This window comes from Pelodiscus sinensis, chromosome 4 (assembly GCF_052426305.1).
Source record: "Pelodiscus sinensis isolate ZL-2025 chromosome 4, ASM5242630v1, whole genome shotgun sequence".
Classification (NCBI taxonomy): Eukaryota; Metazoa; Chordata; order Testudines; family Trionychidae; genus Pelodiscus; species Pelodiscus sinensis.
In genome coordinates, this window is record NC_143055.1 from 130,537,563 (window position 1) to 130,556,879 (window position 19,317).

Sequence of the window (19,317 nt, forward strand, 5' to 3'; positions counted from 1 at the left end):
CTTCACAATTTTATTCTTTACTATTGTTTCGACTAATTTGCCCGGTACTGAAATTAGACTTACCGGTCTGTAATTGCCAGGATCGCCTCTAGAGCCCTTTTTAAATATTGGTGTCACGTTGGCTACCTTCCAGTCATTAGGTACGGTAGCCGATTTAAAGGATAGGTTACAAACCACAGATAATAACTCAGCAATTTTCCATTTGAGTTCTTTTAGAACCCTGGATGAATGCCATCCGGTCCCAGAGATTTGTTAACATTAAGTTTTTCTATTTGTTCCAAAACCTCCTCTAATGAAACTTCAATCCAGGACAGTTCCTCAGATTCATCATCCACAAAGGACGGTGCAGATTCTCCCCTACGTCCTCAGCCGTGGAGACTGAAGCAAAGAAATCATTTAGTTTCTCCGCAATGGCTTTATCGTCCTTGATTGCTCCTTTTATAGCTCGATCATCTAGGGGACCCACAGGTTTTTTAGCAGGCTTCCTGCTTCTAATGTACTTAAAAACATTTTGTTATTTCTTTTTCAGTTTTTGGCTAGCTGTTCCTCAAAATCTTTTTTGCTTTTCTTATTACATTTTTACATTTGATTTGACAGTGTTTATGTTCTTTTCTATTTATCTCACTATGATTGGACTTCCACTTCTTAAAAGATACCTTTTTGTCCCTCACTGCTTCTTTTACATGGTGGTTAAGCCACGGTGACTCTTTTTTAGGTCTCTTGCTATGTTTTTTAATTTGGGGTATACATTTAAGTTGGGCCTCTATTATGTTGTCTTTAAAAAGTTTCCATGCAGCTTTCAGGGATTTGGCTCTAGTCACTGTGCCTTTTAATTTCTGTTTAACTAACCTCCTCATTTTTGTGTAATTCCCCTTTTTGAAATTAAATGCCAGGGTGCTGGACTGCTGAGGTGTTCTTCCCAACACAGGAATGTTGAATGTTATTATATTATGGTCACTATTCCCAAGCGGTCCGGTAACCGTTATATCCTGGACCTGATCCTGCACTCCACTCAGGACTAAATCGAGAATTGCCTCTCCCCTTGTGGGTTCCTGCACCAGCTGCTCCAAGAAGCAGTCATTTAAGCCATTGAGAAATTTTATCTCTTCTTCTCTTCCTGAGGTGACATGTATCCAGTCAATATGGGGGTAATTAAAATCCCCCATTATTATAGAGTTCTTTATTTTGGTAGCCTCTCTAATCTCCCTTAGCATTTCAATGTCAGTATCGCTGTCCTGGTCAGGTGGTCGGTAAGATATCCCTACTGCTAATTTCTTATTATTGGAGCATGGAATTACTATCCATAGCGATTCTATTGAACATGTTGATTCACTTAATATTTTTATTTCATTTGATTCTACATTATCTTTCACGTACAGTGCCACTCGGCCACCCACCCGCCTGCTCTACTCTTTCTATATATCTTATATCCCGGTATGATTGTGTCCCACAGATTTTCTTCATTCCACCAGGTTTCAGTGATTCCTATTATGTCAATCACCTCATTTAATACGAGGTACTCTAGTTCACCCATCTTATTAGTCAGACTCCTAGCATTTGAGTACAAGCACTTTAAAAATTTGCCACTGCTTACCTGTCTGCCCTTCCCTGATGCATTGGATTCCTTTGTATGCAGTTGTTTGTCTGCTCTGGCCCATGGTTTGCCCTCTCCCCTCCTCTCTTTCTGACTACAGCTTAGAGAATCTCTATCAATGGATTCTCCTCTAAGAGAAGTCTCCCTCCGATTTACGTGCATCTCCGCACCAATCGGCTTTCCTCCATCTCTTAGTTTAAAAACTGCTCTACGGCCTTTTTAATGTTTAGTGCCAGCAGTCTGGTTCCACCCTGGTTTAGGTGGAGCCCATCCTTCCTGTATAGGCTCCCCCTCTCCCAAAAGTGTCCCCAGTTCCTAATAAATCTAAACCCCTCTTCCGTACACCATCATCTCATCCACTCATTGAGACTGTGAAGCTCTGCCTGCCTACCTGGCCCTGCGTGTGGAACTGGAAGCATTTCCGAGAATGCCACCATAGAGGTCCTGGATTTCAGTCTCTTTCCTAGCAGCCTACATTTGGCCTCCAGGACATCTTTCCTACCCTTCCCTATGTCATTGGTACCTACATGTACCACGACCACCGGCTCCTCCCCAGCACTACACATAAGTCTATCTAGATGCCTCGAGAGATCCGCAACCTTCGCACCAGGCAGGCAAGTGACCATACGGTTCTCCCGGTCATCACAAACCCAACTATCTATGTTTCTAACAATCTAATCACCCACTACTAACACCTGACTCTTCCTAACTGGCATTCCCTCCCCCTCAGAGGTATCCTCAGTGCGAGAGGATACCGCAACATCCTCTGGGAGGAGGGTCCCAACTACGGGATGGTTTCCCTCTTCTCCCACTGAATGCTCTGTTCCCTTGAGACTTTCATCCTCCTTAAGAGCACTGGGGCTCTCAGACTGGAGGTGGGACAGTACTACAGTGTCCCGGAAAGTCTCATCAACATAGCTCTCTACCTCCCTTAGCTCCTTTAAAAGTTTAAAAGTCAATTCATTTATCTAAACCCAATTTCTAATTACCAAATGGTATTTTTACTACATTCCTGGGCAATGCTGGAGAAAATCAATTACAGTACAAAACTATGATGTGTCTTGGGTATGTTGTAGGTGTCTCCATTTAATGCTTAGTTTGTTTCCACAAGCTAAATCAAACACTTAAAAGGCCAGATCCCTGGTCCTCTCTGAGTATATAGAAAGTACACATGTGCATAAATCTGAGGCATAAAAAGTACACTTATTAAGTTTGCAGATGATACCAAGCTGGGAGGGGTTGCGACTGCTCTGGAGGATAGGGTCACAATTCAAAATGATCTGGACAAATTGGAAAATTGGTCTGAGGTAAACAGGATGAAGTTTAATAAAGACAAATGTAAAGTGCTCCACTTAGGAACAATCAGTATCACACGTACAGAATGGGAAGCGACTGTCTAGGAAGGAGTACGGCAGAAAGGGATCTAGGGGTTATAGTGGACCACAAGCTGAATATGAGTCAGCAGCGTGATGTTGTTGCAAAAAAAGCAAACATGATTTTGGGATGCATTAACAGGTGTGTTGTGAGCAAGACATGAGAAGTCATTCTTCTGCTCTCCTCTGCGCTGGTTAGGCCTCAGTTAGAGTATTGTGTCCAGTTCTGGGCACCGCATTTCAAGAAAGATGTGGAGAAATTGGAGAGGGTCCAGAGAAGAGCAACAAGAATGATTAAAGATCTAGAGAACATGACCTATGAAGGAAGGCTGAAAGAACTGGGTTTGTTTAGTTTAGAAAAGAGAAGACTGAGGGGGGACATGATAGCCGTTTTCAGGTATCTAAAAGGGTGTCATAAGAAGGAGGGAGAAAACTTGTTCATCTAGGCCTCTGAGGATAGAACAAGAAGCAATGGGCTTAAACTGCAGCAAGGGAGGTTCAGGTTGGACATTAGGAAAAAGTTCCTGTCAGGGAGGTTAAACACTGGAATAAATTGCCCAGGGAGGTTGTGGAATCCCCATCTCTGGAGATATTTAAGAGTAGGTTAGATAAATGTCTATCAGAGATGATCTAGACAATATTTGCTCCTGCCATGAGGGCAGGGGACTGGACTCAATGACCTCTTGAGGTCCCTTCCAGTCCTAGTATTCTATGATTCTATGATTATATGAGTGCTTTAAGCACTACTGGAGTGGTGCAAAGGTCTTTTAAAACAGCCTCAAGCAAGCAGCCAAGGACTCCTCCCTGCCTGGGGAGTCCTCTATCATTCTGCATAATAAAAGTGCCAGCACATGGAGACTAAATGTACCAGAGATGTGGGGAGGCAGTGGGAAGAATAGGGCCAGAATGCACAACAGACTGGCTGATCTTCATATATATATATATATAGGGCAGCTTTGTGTATGTGTGTTTGTGTGGGGAACCAATACAGTACTCAACCCTTTAGAGCCTGGTCTACTTTAGAAAATTAGGCGAGTTTAACTATACTGGCCACAGATGTGAAAAAGTCACACTCCCTGAGCAATACTGTTAAGCCAATTTAAGTCCCCATGTGGACAATGTTGAGTTGATGGAAGCATTCTTCTATCAGCCTACCTAAGATGATGGGATAGGTAGTGTCTACAGTGAAGTGCTATCATAGTGTAGTTGCAATGGTGCAGCTGTGCTACTATAGCATTTAAAGTGTAGAGAAGCCCTTAGCTAAGTTCATGGAAGAGAGATCTATCAATGGTTATTAGCCAAGACGGTCAGGGGCACAACCTCATGCTCTTAATCTCTGATTATTAGAAGCTCAGATTGGATAACAAGAGGATGAATGACTAATTCCACTGTTCTGTTCATTCCCTTTGGGGCCTCTGACACTGGCCACTGTTAGAAGACAGGATACTGGGCTAGATGGACTACTAATTTGACCCAGTATGGCCGTTCTTATGTTAGGTTCATTATATTCACAAAGTAACTGTCTGAGATATTGTCATATGGGCTGGCTTTCACTTACTACAACACAGGATTTTGTACATGGAAAAGAGATTCCCCTTTACTTGGCTATCCTAAAAACTAGACACATCTTAATGCTGGAAAATGTCTTTGAACAAATTCTGCATCGAGTTTGATGCTTGTAATCCTGTTGAAGTGCTTTAACCTCCATTGGGCTGCATAATCTTCATGGAAGAATTTCCCCCTTTGTATTGGAGACAGCCTTCACAACTGAATAGGGAAGAGTAGCTAGTTGATCTCCCAAGTTGGATGGGAGACCTGACTCAGCATAGGTCAGTTGTGCTGCTGTCTTCAAGTCCTGGAATCAAAAGATGAAAATCAATTTCAGTGTATATAGGAGGCTACAATTCAACTTGTAGCAAGGTGATTTAAAGGGATATCATAACTTGTTAGATAAGAGCAACTGGCTGGTGATGATAGAGGAATCTCCCTGCATTGCAACACTTGTATTGAATAGTGTAAGAAATACCGGAAAAGAGACATGTTTTCCTTGATTATCTCAAGACAAATAATGAACATATATAGTTCCTGCTACCTCAGCCTACTGGCCTGATATCTTCCCTTGTTTCAGAGTTTTAGGAAAGAATACACTACAGACCTGCATCGGTATAACATCATTGTTCATGGGGTATGAAAAACCCACACTTTTGAACAATGTAGTTATACCAACCTAACTCCCCATGTAGACAGTACTATGCAGAAAGAAGCTATGTGGACATAGAAACTTGGCAGGTAGATTAACTGTGCTGGCAGCTCTCCTGATGATGTAGTGGCATCTTCAATAAAATGGCACTGCAGTTGAACTATATGTGAAGACAAGCCCTGAGTCCTTGTTCCTTTATTTCTGGTCAGTTTCTAATAACCTCTCTTAGCCATTTACTCTCACTGAACTAATGACATTTTTCTCCTTTCAGATTCAAATTATTTGCTATATGGCTAACAATGAAATTTGGGATTCCCATGGGTAGTAATTGGTACATTTGGTTTGCTCCTCCACAGTAATGTTTTCATATTCTATCTTACATGATACTGCAATGAAGACATAAGTAGTGATAGGAGAACCTCAAAGATATGTTCAGATGCTTTTTAAACTACCTTGAGCTGTCAGAATCTCACAGACTTTTCTGTTCTTTCAAACTATTGTATAGTGGCATTCAAAATTATTTTCCTTTTCTTTTATAGACAATATTTCTATACAACTTCTAAAAGTTATTTCTTTCTTACAAAATCTTTTAAATCAGTATAACAAAAAGTTTCCAAGGCAAAAAAAGATAACCCCTTTATGTTTTCCCTGTTTATAGCTATGCAGTAGCTTATGAAGTAGTATTGAGAAATTAATTTTAAACTATTTTGTATGCTACTAAAATCATTGCCGCATCAGTCTGAATTCTTCCAATTTTTATCATTCAAATTTAGTACAGTATTGCCAAATTCACTCTTAGCTCAGTAGGGGTGTATCTAGACTACACCTCTCTGTCGACAGAGAGATGTAGATTAGGCACATTGAAATTGCTAATGGAGTGAAATATGTAATTAATTTCTGGGCACGGGTCAACTATATAACCCTGGAGGACACAATTAATGATACCTCCTTTGAACCCTGAAAGTGCTGGATGCTCTTTACGTGAACAAAGAAAAAACAACAAACTCTAAATATTTTTTTTAAATATTGGCAGTCTGGGCTTACTGATGTTGTAAGATAGTTATGCTGATTTGTTTTCCTTTGGAGTTTCTGCTTCAACATATGCTAAAACACCATAAAGTCTCTTGAAACTAATTTCAAAATAACAAACCATTCCTTTTTGCATCACTTCCTACTTTCAGTGAAAATAATTGTTTATAATGTAAATAAAAGATCTAAATACTACACCCATAAATGCTGGGATTTGCTGAGCACAAACCGCATTCACACCTTGGGGAAGGGCCTCACCCAGTTATGTAGCAACCTTTCTATGTGTCTCATGACAGGAGAAGCACTAATGAATTCCAAGAGGAGCTATGGTTAACCTCACTTGATCAGAGAAGGGATAAGTATCAAATCTCAGGGCTCTGAGTTTGGATGGACAAAGAGAAAGATGTTGTCCTTTTCAATGAAAATGTCATCTTCACATAACAAGCACAGATTTTTAAAATAAGCACCAAAGAACAAAATACAAAGAGGACAAGACAGGAAAACAGAGATATGGGAGGAGGCTCCAATTGACACATATTCAGCACAGATTCAGCATATTCATGCTAATTTTTGCACAGGGATGGTTTTGAGCATTATCACTTGAGCCCTTAGAGACAGAATGGACATGTGCAAACCCAACCTGTCAAAGGGATAATCTTTCAAATGTTTGTACTGGCAATAGTTTGAGCCAAAAGATTGACATAAATAGTCCTTTCTTGGCTCCGAAACACTGATTTTACTTCCCTGAGGCTACTTTCCTATTATTTTTAGTATGCTTAAAAATAGTGGATCAATGATTGCTCTTAGACATACTTTTATCTTCTCCTTTTCTCCCTTCCTGGTCATATGTTCATTATTGCAACTTGTTTAGCAGATTAGTTTGGGGTCAGGAAGTATATTATTGTGCAACTCTGGATTTTTACCACCATTTCAGCAGTTGTATATTGTTACTGGAACAGGAGTTCGTGACCTAAGAGCAAAACCAGCTAATGGCACTGGAATCATAAATAAATTCTCCCATGTATTTAATAATTGTCTCTAACTGGTTAAAAGTGCTGCTAGTTCCTAAAAGCATTAGTTTCCTTCTTAAAACTGTAGTGCTTTTTTTGTGATGGTACGCAGTGGTACAGCATACCATCAACTTTTTTTGGGAGCACTCGCCGCTTTCTCTCCGCACAGTCCCCAGCCGGCCCTGGAAGCACTTGTGCCGGACACAAGCCCGCTCAGGAAACACGGCAATTAAAGGGGCCCCCACCTCTCAGGTCTCCCTGGTTACTCCCTAGCACTTTTTTTTCCTAAACAAATTATCATATTTTTAAACCATCTGGCAACCCTAGTACCGGCACTTTTTTTTAAACAAAAAAAGCACTGTAAAAGTTCATGTCTGTACAATATTGGGCGAAAGTATTAAGCAAAAATATATAGAACATACACTTGCAATATATAGGAAGTATATGCTGTAGCTTGTAAAACCATTTGAATCATCTGAATATATTAACCTAGGCTAGGCCAAACCATGAGATCACAAAGCCTTTGACCAGAAATCAGTTGTTGCATGTCACTTAACACTTGTGGTCATTTTTGTTGAGCTAAGTTGGTATACCTGGAAAGTAGATTTCTGGTCAGAATTTTGTTTTGTTTTGTTTTGTTTTGTATAGTAACTAATGCAAGGGGCATTCTTGATTGGTCCCCAGGTATTATGATAATAAATATGCTCAATAATAAACACCCATTTGTAAAGAGATAGTTTGAAACATACAAAATATAGAGGAATAACTGAAAAGAACACCGGAAACTTTTGCTCATTGGTTGCCAACACTAGAAGCTAAAGAATTATCTATTAATTATAAACAACAAATTACTAGTTGTACAAGGGATTTTTTGGAGCTGGAAGACACTAATGCCACTAAATACATTTTTGCTGTAATTATTTAAGTTGGGGTGGGGAACCTTTTTTGGGTTGGGGCCACTGACCCACAGAAAAATCAATCGAGAGCTACACACAAGTGAGAAACAAAAAATCCTCAACCTTTCACTGACGTGGCCCCTGACTGAGAAAGAGAAAGACACTCCCCGCATTCCCCTTGCACATCACAGCCTAGGGGGGCCCAGACTAGTAGATTTTGTGTGCTCCAGCCCCATGAAGGAATGGCGAGGGGGCTGGAGTGCCAGCACAGACTCCCCAGTGCTGGGGGAAGCCCTGAGCTTCGGGGGCTGCATCTGGCCACTGGGCCTGAGGTTCCCCACCCCTGATTAAAGTGAATATTTATTTAAAAAATAGTTGAATTCTTGAAACTCAATTGAAGAGTATAAAGTGAGGCTGATGCTTATGAAAATCTCCCCAGGAAAAAAAACAATATTTATGATTAATTTTTAATTGAATCATCAAATGGTTTTTTCCACAATTTAAATGAAGAAAAATTTTAGAAGTTCCCAGCAAGGCCTGACAAAGAGTCAAGTTCTTGGTCCAGGTGAGTTAAATAAGAAGGTATGACTGATTCTTATTATCTTCATTGCTGCACTCAATATGCATAGAGGAAAAAAAGAAGGTCTACTGCTTTCAAAGAAGCTATTCTTGGAATGGAACTATAGTAGAGAGAAATCTGCCCTTATGTTTTCTGGCCTTGCATTTCACACAGTAAGAAGTTACTCACCTTCATGCAGTAACGATGGTTCTTTTAGATGTGTCCCCATGGGTGCTCAACTCGTGGTGTCAGGCTCATCCCAGTGCCATAGATTGGAGACTTGCATAGCCGTGCTCCACTGGAACGCTCATGCGCAAGCAGTGGCTCGCACCATTCGCACCTTTGATCTGTTGTGCACGGTCCAGCCCCCGCTCAGTTCCTCCCAGCCGCTCAAGCATTTGTAATGATAAAGAGTCAATTCTGAAGCGGGGAGGAGGGCGGGTCATGGAGCACCCACGGTGACACATTTCGAAGAACCATCATTACTGCACGAAGATGAGTAACTTCTTCTTCAAGTGGTTCTCGTGGGTGCTCCACTTGTGGTGACTTTGGAGAAGTACCCACACCAGAAACACAGTTCAGAATTACAGTTTATTAACAGGAAGGAGTACTGCCGCTGCCACCGAGGAGTCTGAAGCCCAGTGATGCAGTATTGCATAATGTCTCATGAAAGTTTCATTGGAGCACCACGTAGCTGCTCGGCAAATGTCCCAAAACGGTACTCCTCTTAAGAAAGCTGTAGATGTGCCCACTGCTCTCGTGGAGTGGGCTTTAGGTTGGGCTAGGAGTGGTTTGTTACGTAGAGAATAGCATGTAGTAATGCATTTCACTATTAAATTTGCGATGCGTTGGGAGGACGATGGTTGCCCCTAGGAACGGGCCTCCAGTGAAACCATAAGGTAGTCAGTTCTGTGGAAATCTCGCGTTCTGTCCATATAGAAAGCAAGAGTCCTGCATACATCAAGAGTATGTAGAGTTGCCTCACATTATGACCTATGTGATTTGGGGCAGAAGCATGGAAGCACAATGGGTTTGTTGATATGAAAGTCCGAGCATACTTTAGGAAGGAATGCTGGGTGAGACCTTAATGTGACCAAGTCTTTTGTAAATACGGTATAAGGCGATGATGACATGAGGGCTGCCAGCTCGCTCACTTTATGTGCTGAAGTTAAGGCTAGTAAAAAGAGAGACTTAAGTGTAAGCAGGTGCAGTGAAGTTGTAGCCAATGGTTCGAATGGGGGACGTGTCAACGTATCTAGCACCAAATCGAGATTCCATGAAGGTGAAGGCCTCCGCGGTAGGTTAAGATTCATAAGCCCCCTCAGAAACTGTTTTGTCATGGGATGAGAAAACAAGGGAAAACTGTCTATCGTGTGGTGAAAGGCAGTAATCACTGCTAGATGTACTCGTAAGGAAGCTATAGATAGACCCCCTTGTTGTAGATATAGTATATAATCGAGTATCTTATGCAATGGTGAAGTATGGGGGTCGATATCATTCTCGACACATCAAGCCTGAAATCTAGTCCACTTAGCAGAATATGTGGCCCGTGTAGAGCCCTTACTGCTGGACATTAGTACATGTTTGACTGGATCGGAACAGAGGTTCTCAGATGTTGTGAACCACTTAGCATCCAAGCAGTCAAATGTAGGATTTTGGGTCTCGGGTGCCGTAGAGAGCCGTTCCGTTGAGTTAGTAGGTTCAGCGCAACGGGAAGATGGTATGGGGTTTTGATCGACAACTGGTGAAGCATCGAGTATCATGGTTGGCAAGCCCAAGCTGGAGCCATGAGGATCATGCGAGCTGCGTCCATTGTGATTTTTTCTATGATCCTGGGTACAAGGACCACCGGCGGGAAGGCATAAAGTAGAGTGGGTGTAGGTTTTTCAACAGGTGGTGTTGTTTCATTCGAATATCCGCTAACTGTACCTCCTGGTTATCTGCAACACATTTGAAGAGATCCTGAAATTGTTTCAGGTCATCTAGTGAGGAGACGTCACCTGGGATCACCGCCTTGTCTGGAGAGGATGAGTGGTCTGTTGGCGATGTGCCCTGTTGAGAGTCCTCTGGGTCAGACAATTGTCCCTCTTCTGGTTTCAACTGTTCCAACTGAACCACTAGGCTCTTTGGAGGAGGAGGTGTTGAATGATCACGTTGAGGCACTAGAGGTAAGTGTCAAGAATCGGGAGATGAACAACAACATGTGCGTCTCCTGTAGCACTGGGAGGTCTGATTGTGATGGGTAGGGTCATAGCATGCCCTATGGTAGTGACCATAGTATCGTTCTGAGTGTGCTGGGGATGAGTGCTGAGAAGATAACACACTACTGTGCCTTGTATAGTAATGACACCTTGGTGATCGGATAGGCGATCATGAAGAATGTAATGAACGCCGTGTCAATAGGGACCATGAGAGAGACAGCCTCTTCTCTATATATTTTGGCTCCCTATAGCAGGAGTAACAACTGGGAGATACTGGGCTGTGTGCCCAATTGTGATGCCGATGACGTAATTGCGGGGAGGCGGATGGCCCCAGAGAGAAAGTTGGGGAAGGAGAAACGAGCCCTGGATGCAAGATCGTATGTGCAAGAGCTTCCTCCGGTGCAGCTGTGATATTCCTCTGCAGTGGTGCCGGAGAATGCGGTGCCAAGCGCACTTGCTCCGGCACCGGTGAGGTTATGGTCTGAGGCTTAAAAGTTGCCGGTGCAGGCGGCACCGGTGCTCAGGCACTGAGGCTGTTCCTGCTGCCGGCACCGATGCACCCGGTGCCACTATTGCGGCTGTCAGTTTTCGCAGTGCCGATGACACCGGTGCCGATTGCGCTCTCGGTGCCACAGGCGGAGGTTTTTTCCTTTGGTGTCCAGCACCTGTTGAGACCCTGCAGGGGCTGTCCCTGACATGCCTGGACCATCTTTCAAGCCCTGTCCAGTACTAAGAGCCTCTGAGAGAGACCGGGTTGGGGACGGCTTGGACTTTTTGGGGGCAGATGTTTTGCTGCTAGAAGTAGTACCCAGAAGGGGTAGACAACTCAGCAAGCTGTAATGCCTTATCCATTGAAAGCATTTTCAAGTGCCTCTCCCAGCCTTTATGGCTCTGGCTGTCAGCTTACAGCAGTGCTGACACCGCTGTGGTATGTGTGCTTCTCCCAAGCATCGTATGCATACCTCATACCCATCTGACATTGGCATGGGCTCCTGGCAGAGTGTACATTTCTTAAAGCCTGGGGAACCAGGCATTCCTCACGGAGAGTCTACTTTCCGTTGAGTAAAAATATTTTTTTTTTTAGGAAGAATGTTGAACAAGAACAAGAAACAGCTAAGGGTAAATTAAACTTGATATGCTACTAACTATTTACAGATCAGAGGTAAGGAGAAACCCTGAGGGAGAGATGGAGCTCCGTCCATGACCGAGGGCTTTTGGAAGGAACTGAGTGGCGGCCGGACTATGCGCAACAAATTAAAGGCGCGAACGGTGCAAACCATTGCTTGCATATGCGCAGTCCAGCAGAGCACGGCTATGCAAGTCTCCGATCCGCAGTGCCGGGGCGAGCCCAACACCACGAGTGGAGCACCAACGGGGACCACTCAAAGAAAAATGAGAGGTATGAATTATATTAATCAGAGAGGGAGTCCTCACCATTTCAGAAGCTTCTTTCACATTCCCTCTTCTGTCAACAGCATGACTCTCTATTCTAGCCCCTTGCCAGCATCCCAGTCCCTTCATGCTCCCCACTCCAGCACAGATGATCCCAAATAATTTAATTTGTTTGGCACTTTCAATGTTCCTTCTCATCAGCTACAAATGTATCTGTGGGTTACTGATTTGTGCGTTTTACATTTTCTGCATATCCTGAACAGATTCCTCTCTATTTCTTGAGTGTGGGATCAGTGCCTTTTTGAAAAAAAATGCTAATTTTCTTATTTAACTAACAAAATGTAAATGTATCTACTTTACATATATTAGGTCAGTATTATACAACACCATACATGATTGTATCAAGTATTATGTATTCTTATAGTGAATTGTCTCTTTTCTTTAAATACTTATTAAATTTTTATATGTTCATGTTAAGGTATTAATTCTCCAGTTTCAAAACAGTGTGATGCTGTTGCGAAAAAAGCAAATATGATTCTAGGTTGTATCAACAGGTGTGTTGTAAGCAAAACTCGTGAAGTCATTCTGCCACTCTACTCTGCGCTAATTAGGCCTCAGCTGGAGTATTGTGTCCAGTTCTGGGCGCCACATTTCAAGAAAGATGTGGAAAAATTGGAAAGGGTACAGAGAAGAGCGACAAGAATGATTAAAGGTTTAGAGAACATGACCTATGAAGCCAGGCTTCATGAACTGGGCTTGTTTAGTTTGGAAAAAAGAAGATTAAGGGGGGACATGATAGCGGTTTTCAAATATCTAAAAGGGTGTCACAAGGAGGAAGGAGAAAATTTGTTCCTCTTGGTTTCTGAGGACAGGACAAGGAGTAATGGGCTTAAAGTGCAGCAGGGGAGGTTTAGATTGGACATTAGGAAAAAATTCCTAACTGTCAGGGTAGTCAAATATTGGAATAAATTGCCAAGGGAGGTGGTGGAATCTCCCTCTCTGGAGATATTTAAGAACAGGTTGGATAGCCATCTGTCAGGGATGGTGTAGACGGAGCTTGGTCCTGCCTTGAGGGTGGGGGGCTGGACTCGATGACCTCTTGAGGTCCCTTCCAGTCCTATTATTCTATGATTCTATGAAAAGAGAACAGGATTTAATCCTGCTGACACAATTAAAAATAAATAAATGTTTATGGAATTGAGAATCATTTTTTAAATATAGATATAAACAGAACTCCTTTCAAATACCCTTTTTGTTGTAATTTGAATCTGCAGTCACTTGATGTTTCATTTTGCCCAGTGTAGCTTTACTGTCCAAGAAAACTCTGGAACCCAACAACTACGTTTTTACTCGTTTTTCCCTACCCCACCCTAAGTTATATAAATAATCTGTTTTTGTTTCATGATTGATAATGGAACTTTCCAAAAGAATTATTCAGAAAATTCTAATTTTTCCAAAGACAGTGTTCAAAATCAGCGGCGTGTTTTCACATATTCAAACCAATTCTATTGTCTGAATTTCCCCAGCTGATCATAGTTGACTGTATCTGCACCAGGTTACTGAATCAGCAAGCCACCATGCATCTCTCTTCCAACAAGTATCCAACCACCATTACTTTCCCCCCTGCTCTACTCTGAAAACTCTCTCTCAACAAGAACTAAAATTACAAAAGACATCTCCCAGGGTATGTCTACACTACCCTCCTAGTTCACACTAGGAGGGTAATGTAGGCATACCGCACTTGCAAATGAAGCCCGGGATTTGAATTTCCCGGGCTTCATTTGCATAAGCGGGGAGCCGCCATTTTTAAAACCCCGCTTGTTCGAACCCCGTGCAGCGCGGCTACACAGGGCTCGAACTAGGTAGTTCGGACTAGGATTCCTATTCCGAACTACCGGTACACCTCGTGAAATAGGAATCCTAGTCCGAACTACCTAGTTCGAGCCCCGTGTAGCCGCGCTGCACGGGGTTCGAACAAGTGGGGTTTTAAAAATGGCGGCTCCCCGCTTATGCAAATGAAGCCCGGGAAATTCAAATCCCGGGCTTCATTTGCAAGTGCGGTATGCCTACATTACCCTCCTAGTGCGAACTAGGAGGGTAGTGTAGACATACCCCCACAGTGTTAATTTGAACTTGTTCTAGGCTTTTTCTTTCAGGAGCTAAATTAAATTTAACATCTTTACCCCTCCAATCTCTTACCTGATTGCTATGAAAGTTCTTATGGGTAGCAACATGGTTCTGAGAAAGGACTGAGGTGATTATGATAGAAATGAGCACTTTGAAGAACTGGCAACAACTTCAATCATACCTTCAACTGAGAATTCGTACCACTAATTGTCAAAGTGGTGTGCAACTTTTTGGTTCTCTTGGATTCATTGTTGCTCCTGAACATCCAAAATGGCAATTGTAATAAAAAAATCAGCCATTTTCTGCTAGTAAAGAGTTTTGGTGCTGTCCTCTTGAAGACAGCTGCAGTGATCTGTGAATTTGCCTCCTTCAGGTTGGGACTGTTTCAACTCTCTGTACCTGGAGCTGATGAGGAAGTCCATGTGGGAATTGCAACTAGTCCATCACTGACAGGAGGGCCATGTGGCTCTCAGCTTGGGCGGTAGGCAACCTGACAACTTGAGCTGGGCCCAATGAGCTCCCTTCAGATGGTTGTGCTGGTTGCTCAAAACATACTATGCCTGCAGCTGTGCTTACACGTCTCTCACTTCTGCTTTCTTTTCCAGTCCTTGGTCCAAGCCCTTCTTCAGCCCCAATTTTCCTGTCTAGGTTTCTGACTCCTGGCTCCAGCTCTCAACTGTGTCCCAGACTGATTCCAGCTTTCTCTTCAGCTCAGACTTTGACTTCTAACTCTCAGCTCTGACCCCATGGCTGTACTTCTGAATATGATTCTGGCTTACCTATAGTCTTAGACTTTAGCTTCTGATTCTGGTTCTGATATTCAGCTTCACCCCCAACCCTGATTCCAGCTTCACCCTTGGATCAGTGTTTGATCCCTGAATCTTTGCTTCTCATTAACCTGTCACCACAGTCATCAGGAAAGGTCTTACTTCACCCACTTAGGTAGGCTGCCTGTACTCCAGCATCTTACAGTCACTTCCCTGTGGTATCTCACTTCTTGAGCATGGCAGCGCAAAAGGAGCATATAATTCCAGTGCTCTCCAACCAGCATTAAGTTCATATTTATTATTTAACCAATCTCAGTTGTCCATATTATGAACTAGGCCAGCTCTCTCAGGAATCCTATTTCCTACCATTCTGTTTCATGGAAATTTTTGATTGTTAGCATCCTATAGGTTCAGGCTATTGGCAGAGTCTTTTTGGCATAGGGATCCAAAGACTGAAATTTCATATGAGAAGAGATAATGCAGTACAAAACATCCTGTTCAGAATTTTTGAGGTGTTGTTGGTAGCCATAACGGTCCCAGCATAGAAGAGAAATAAAGTGGGTGTGGGAATACCTTTTCTTTGATCAATTTCTGTTGGTGACAAAGGCAAGCTTTTGGATTTTACAGAGCTCCTCTTCAGGTCTGAAAAAGATAACAAGAGTATCACGGTTTAATACAAGGCAGGACAGAACATTAAACATAAGTGGGTAACAGTTTTATATGTGGGCAAACATTTTTCAGAGTGATCATTCTATATCTGACCTCTCAATCTTAGTCCTCAAAGGAAACCTACACAAAAACTTCAAAAGATGAGCAAGGTAACTTGAATTCATAACTCTACTAAACACTAAGGCTATGTCTACATTACAGGGTTTTGCTGGCAGAGAGCATGCTAATGAAGCGCTCGTTAGCATTTGTTGCGCTGTCATTGGTATATTCTCTGCCTGAGGCTTTTTGTGAAAGAGGTTTTTGCACAAAAACAAGCAGTGTAGACAGATCCCTTTTGCGCAAAATCCTTATGCTCCAAAAAAGGAGGTATACAGATCTTGCGCAAAAGGGAGTTTTTGTGCAAAACAGATCCGTCTACACTGCTTGTTTTTGCGCAAAAAGCCTCGGGCAGAGAATATGCTAATGACAGCGCGACAAATGCTAATGAGCACTTCACTAGCATACTCTCTGCCAGCAAAACTCTGTAGTGTAGACATAGCCTACGTGTCATGTTTTCAAAAGAGACATTGGATTTAGGCTCTTAACAACAATTTGGAACTTACTAATCCTCATTTGTCCTATGATTCAGAGACACTGTCTATTTCATTTGAAGCATTTTTGCAACATATGTTAACTGCTTATACTGAACAATCTATCCCATCTTGTATTTAGCTGTGACACTCTGGTTACATTTTTCAGACCTAAAGAAGAGCTCTGTGAAGCTTGAAAGCTAGTCCCTTCCACCAGCAGAAGTTGGTTCAATTAAAGGTATTTCCTCATCCACCTTGTCAGCTTTTTCATGAAGGCATTCTCCAGGTAAAAGAACTGATCAAAGACCCAGCATATTTTGTACGAAAAACAATCTGTGATGACTAGGAGAAATGAATTAATTTGATTCTAAGTTGGACAAAAGTCACTGAGATTCTTGCTCAAACACAGTAACAATGTCTGCATACTAAGAAGATGGCACTCTATTGTGATAGAGCATACAGACATCTAAGCACAGGAACAAGATGGTAGCATACAACAGGGGTCTCCAACCTTCTTAACCATGAGATCACTTTTTCAATTTAAGTGCAATGTAAGATCTACCTCAAACCCAAATTCCCGTGCCTGGCTTCCTTCCCCCGCTTCTCTGAGGCCTCGCCCATGCCCCACCCCTACTCTGAAGCCTCACCCTGTTCACTCCATCCCCCTTCGTCCCCGAATCTCATTCACTTTCACCAGGAGGGGATAGGGGGTTGGGGTGCAGGTTCCGGTCTTGGGCCAAGGCGTTTGGAGTGTGGGAGGGGATGCCCTTAAGGTAGGGAGATGAGGTGGGTTCTGGAGTGGCCTAGGGGATAGGGCATTTGCCTGGAGAGTGCAGGGTCGGGGGCTTGTGGCCCCCCCCTTCCACCCAGCCTGGGAGCAGCCAGACAGCCAACACAGGCTGCCCCAGGGATGGAGCTGGTTCACGTATTTGGAAAGCAGGATAAGGAACCTGCTGAAGATAGTGAGGTAGGGTGAGTTCCGGGGTGGTCTAGGGGATAGGGCATTTGTCTGGAGAGCGCAGGGTGGTGGCGGCTTCAAAGCCTGCCCATAGTTGGACAGCCAACACAGGCTGCTGTGTTAGAAAAGCAGGATAAGAGACCCGCTGAAGACAGGGAGGTGGAGTGGGATCTCCAGTGAAATTAGGGATAGGGCATCAGCCCCTGGAGCAGAGGGTGGGGTGGGTTCAAGTCCCGCTACCCTGGGAGCCACTGGACAGCCAAGACAGGCTGCCCCAGGGATAGACCTGGCTCCCGCATTAGGAAAGCAAGATAAAGGACCCTCAGAAGGTAGGGAGATGGAGTGAACTTGGGGATAGGGCATCAGCCTCTGGAGTACAGGATGGTTGGCTTGATCTTAGCCTCCTCCACCCATTCTGGCAGTATCTGGGCAGCCAGCACTGGCTGCCACAGGGATAGACCTGCCTCCCACATTAGGAAAGCAGCATAAGGGACAGCATGTGGATGCCCCCTGCTCTCCCTTTCCCAAGGACTGCAGGGCCATGCCAACACTTCCAGGAGCAGCAATTACCACAGGGATAATGGCTCCAGCCATGGCAAGTTAGGCATTTTAGAACTCACTACTCAAAGAATTAAATGTAAGTGTAAGAGAGAAATGAAAATGATGAAATGCACAGGCCAGTCACAAACCAAAACTAACCCACTTTGCAAGCAGTAAAAGTAATAACAACCCCACAACACAAATATATGCTGGGTCAGGAGATGAGTGAGGGATAGAGTGTGTTTGTGACTGACACACACACACACATGCTGTGTGAAAGTGACAGAGATTTGCATTGTCACACTCCCTCCATCCCCTTCTCTCTGTGGAGATAGAGTGCGGGAGTGGGGGGAGAAGGGTTACCCTGATATCAGTGCCCCCCTTCTCCCACCCACACCCTGCACAGCAAGCAGGAGGCTCCCAGGGGGTTAGCTCCAAGGCAGAGGGCAGGAGCAGCATGACACTGAGTGGAGGGGCAACTGAAGTGCCCGCACCAGATAGCTTTCCGGCTAAACCAGTCAGGATCATCTGTCAGAGGCTCCAAGATCTACCGGTAGATCCCAATCTATTGGTTGGTGACCATTGGCATACAGAATATGAACTGCACTGAAAATTATATAGAATTTTCAGACTTGCTTGGGACAATAAGGATATTTTTCATGTAAAAATGCCTCGTGCCCAAAGGTTAAGATGATAATTTCTGAAACACAAGCAGATTTTCATGATTACCATGCACATGGAAGCTGTACCCCAGGCATGTCCAAAGTCCGGCCCGGGGGCCAATTGCGGCCCGTGTTCCAGTTTAATACGGCCCCACAGGTAATTTGGCAATATCTATCTTTTATGGCCCCCAACGAATCCATATGTATTGAGATGAATACATTGTAAAATCTCAGTTAATGTCAGTTGGTCTAAATCAGTTATAAATATATTTGGACACAACATGTATACTTGGTGTTATGTTCCTGTTCATATTTTTTGAACTTAAAAGTTGACAGACAACCTTTATTACCAATAATATGTAATGTACTTTACAATGTTCCTGACATATATTTCAGCTTCCTGGATTTTTTTTCATCTGGCCTTCAGATATGAAAGGCAGAGTGATTTAACACCTGTTTAGATTTGTCATCTATGTGACGAAATGAAAAGTATGCCGTTTGCAATAAACTTTGCATAAAATAGTTAATTTGCATTTAATTTTAATGGTTCAAAGAATGTCAGGCAAAATGGTCGGCCCTCACGCTTGTTCACTTCATCAAATCTGGCCCTCTTTGAAAAAAGTTTGGGCACCCCTGCTGTACCCTTTCTGAAAACCTGGCCTTGTAATTGTTTTTAATATGGATTGTATTAGAGCTGATCCCTTTATAAATGAGTTGGAGACAACTTTCTTTGTGAGATCATGCTGAGTTCTTCATTCCAAGTCATTGCTT

The 19,317-nt window shown here is 43.2% G+C and overlaps 1 long non-coding RNA gene across 1 annotated transcript in view; it reads right to left on the reverse strand.

Annotated features, from left to right (window-relative positions):
* Positions 1-19,317, reverse strand: part of LOC112546177 (uncharacterized) — a 47,817-nt gene that overhangs the window by 17,476 nt on the left and 11,024 nt on the right. Inside the window, exon 2 of the long non-coding RNA XR_012903952.2 lies at positions 14,563-15,790. This is a non-coding gene — a long non-coding RNA (uncharacterized LOC112546177). The remainder of the gene's footprint in view (positions 1-14,562; positions 15,791-19,317) is intronic.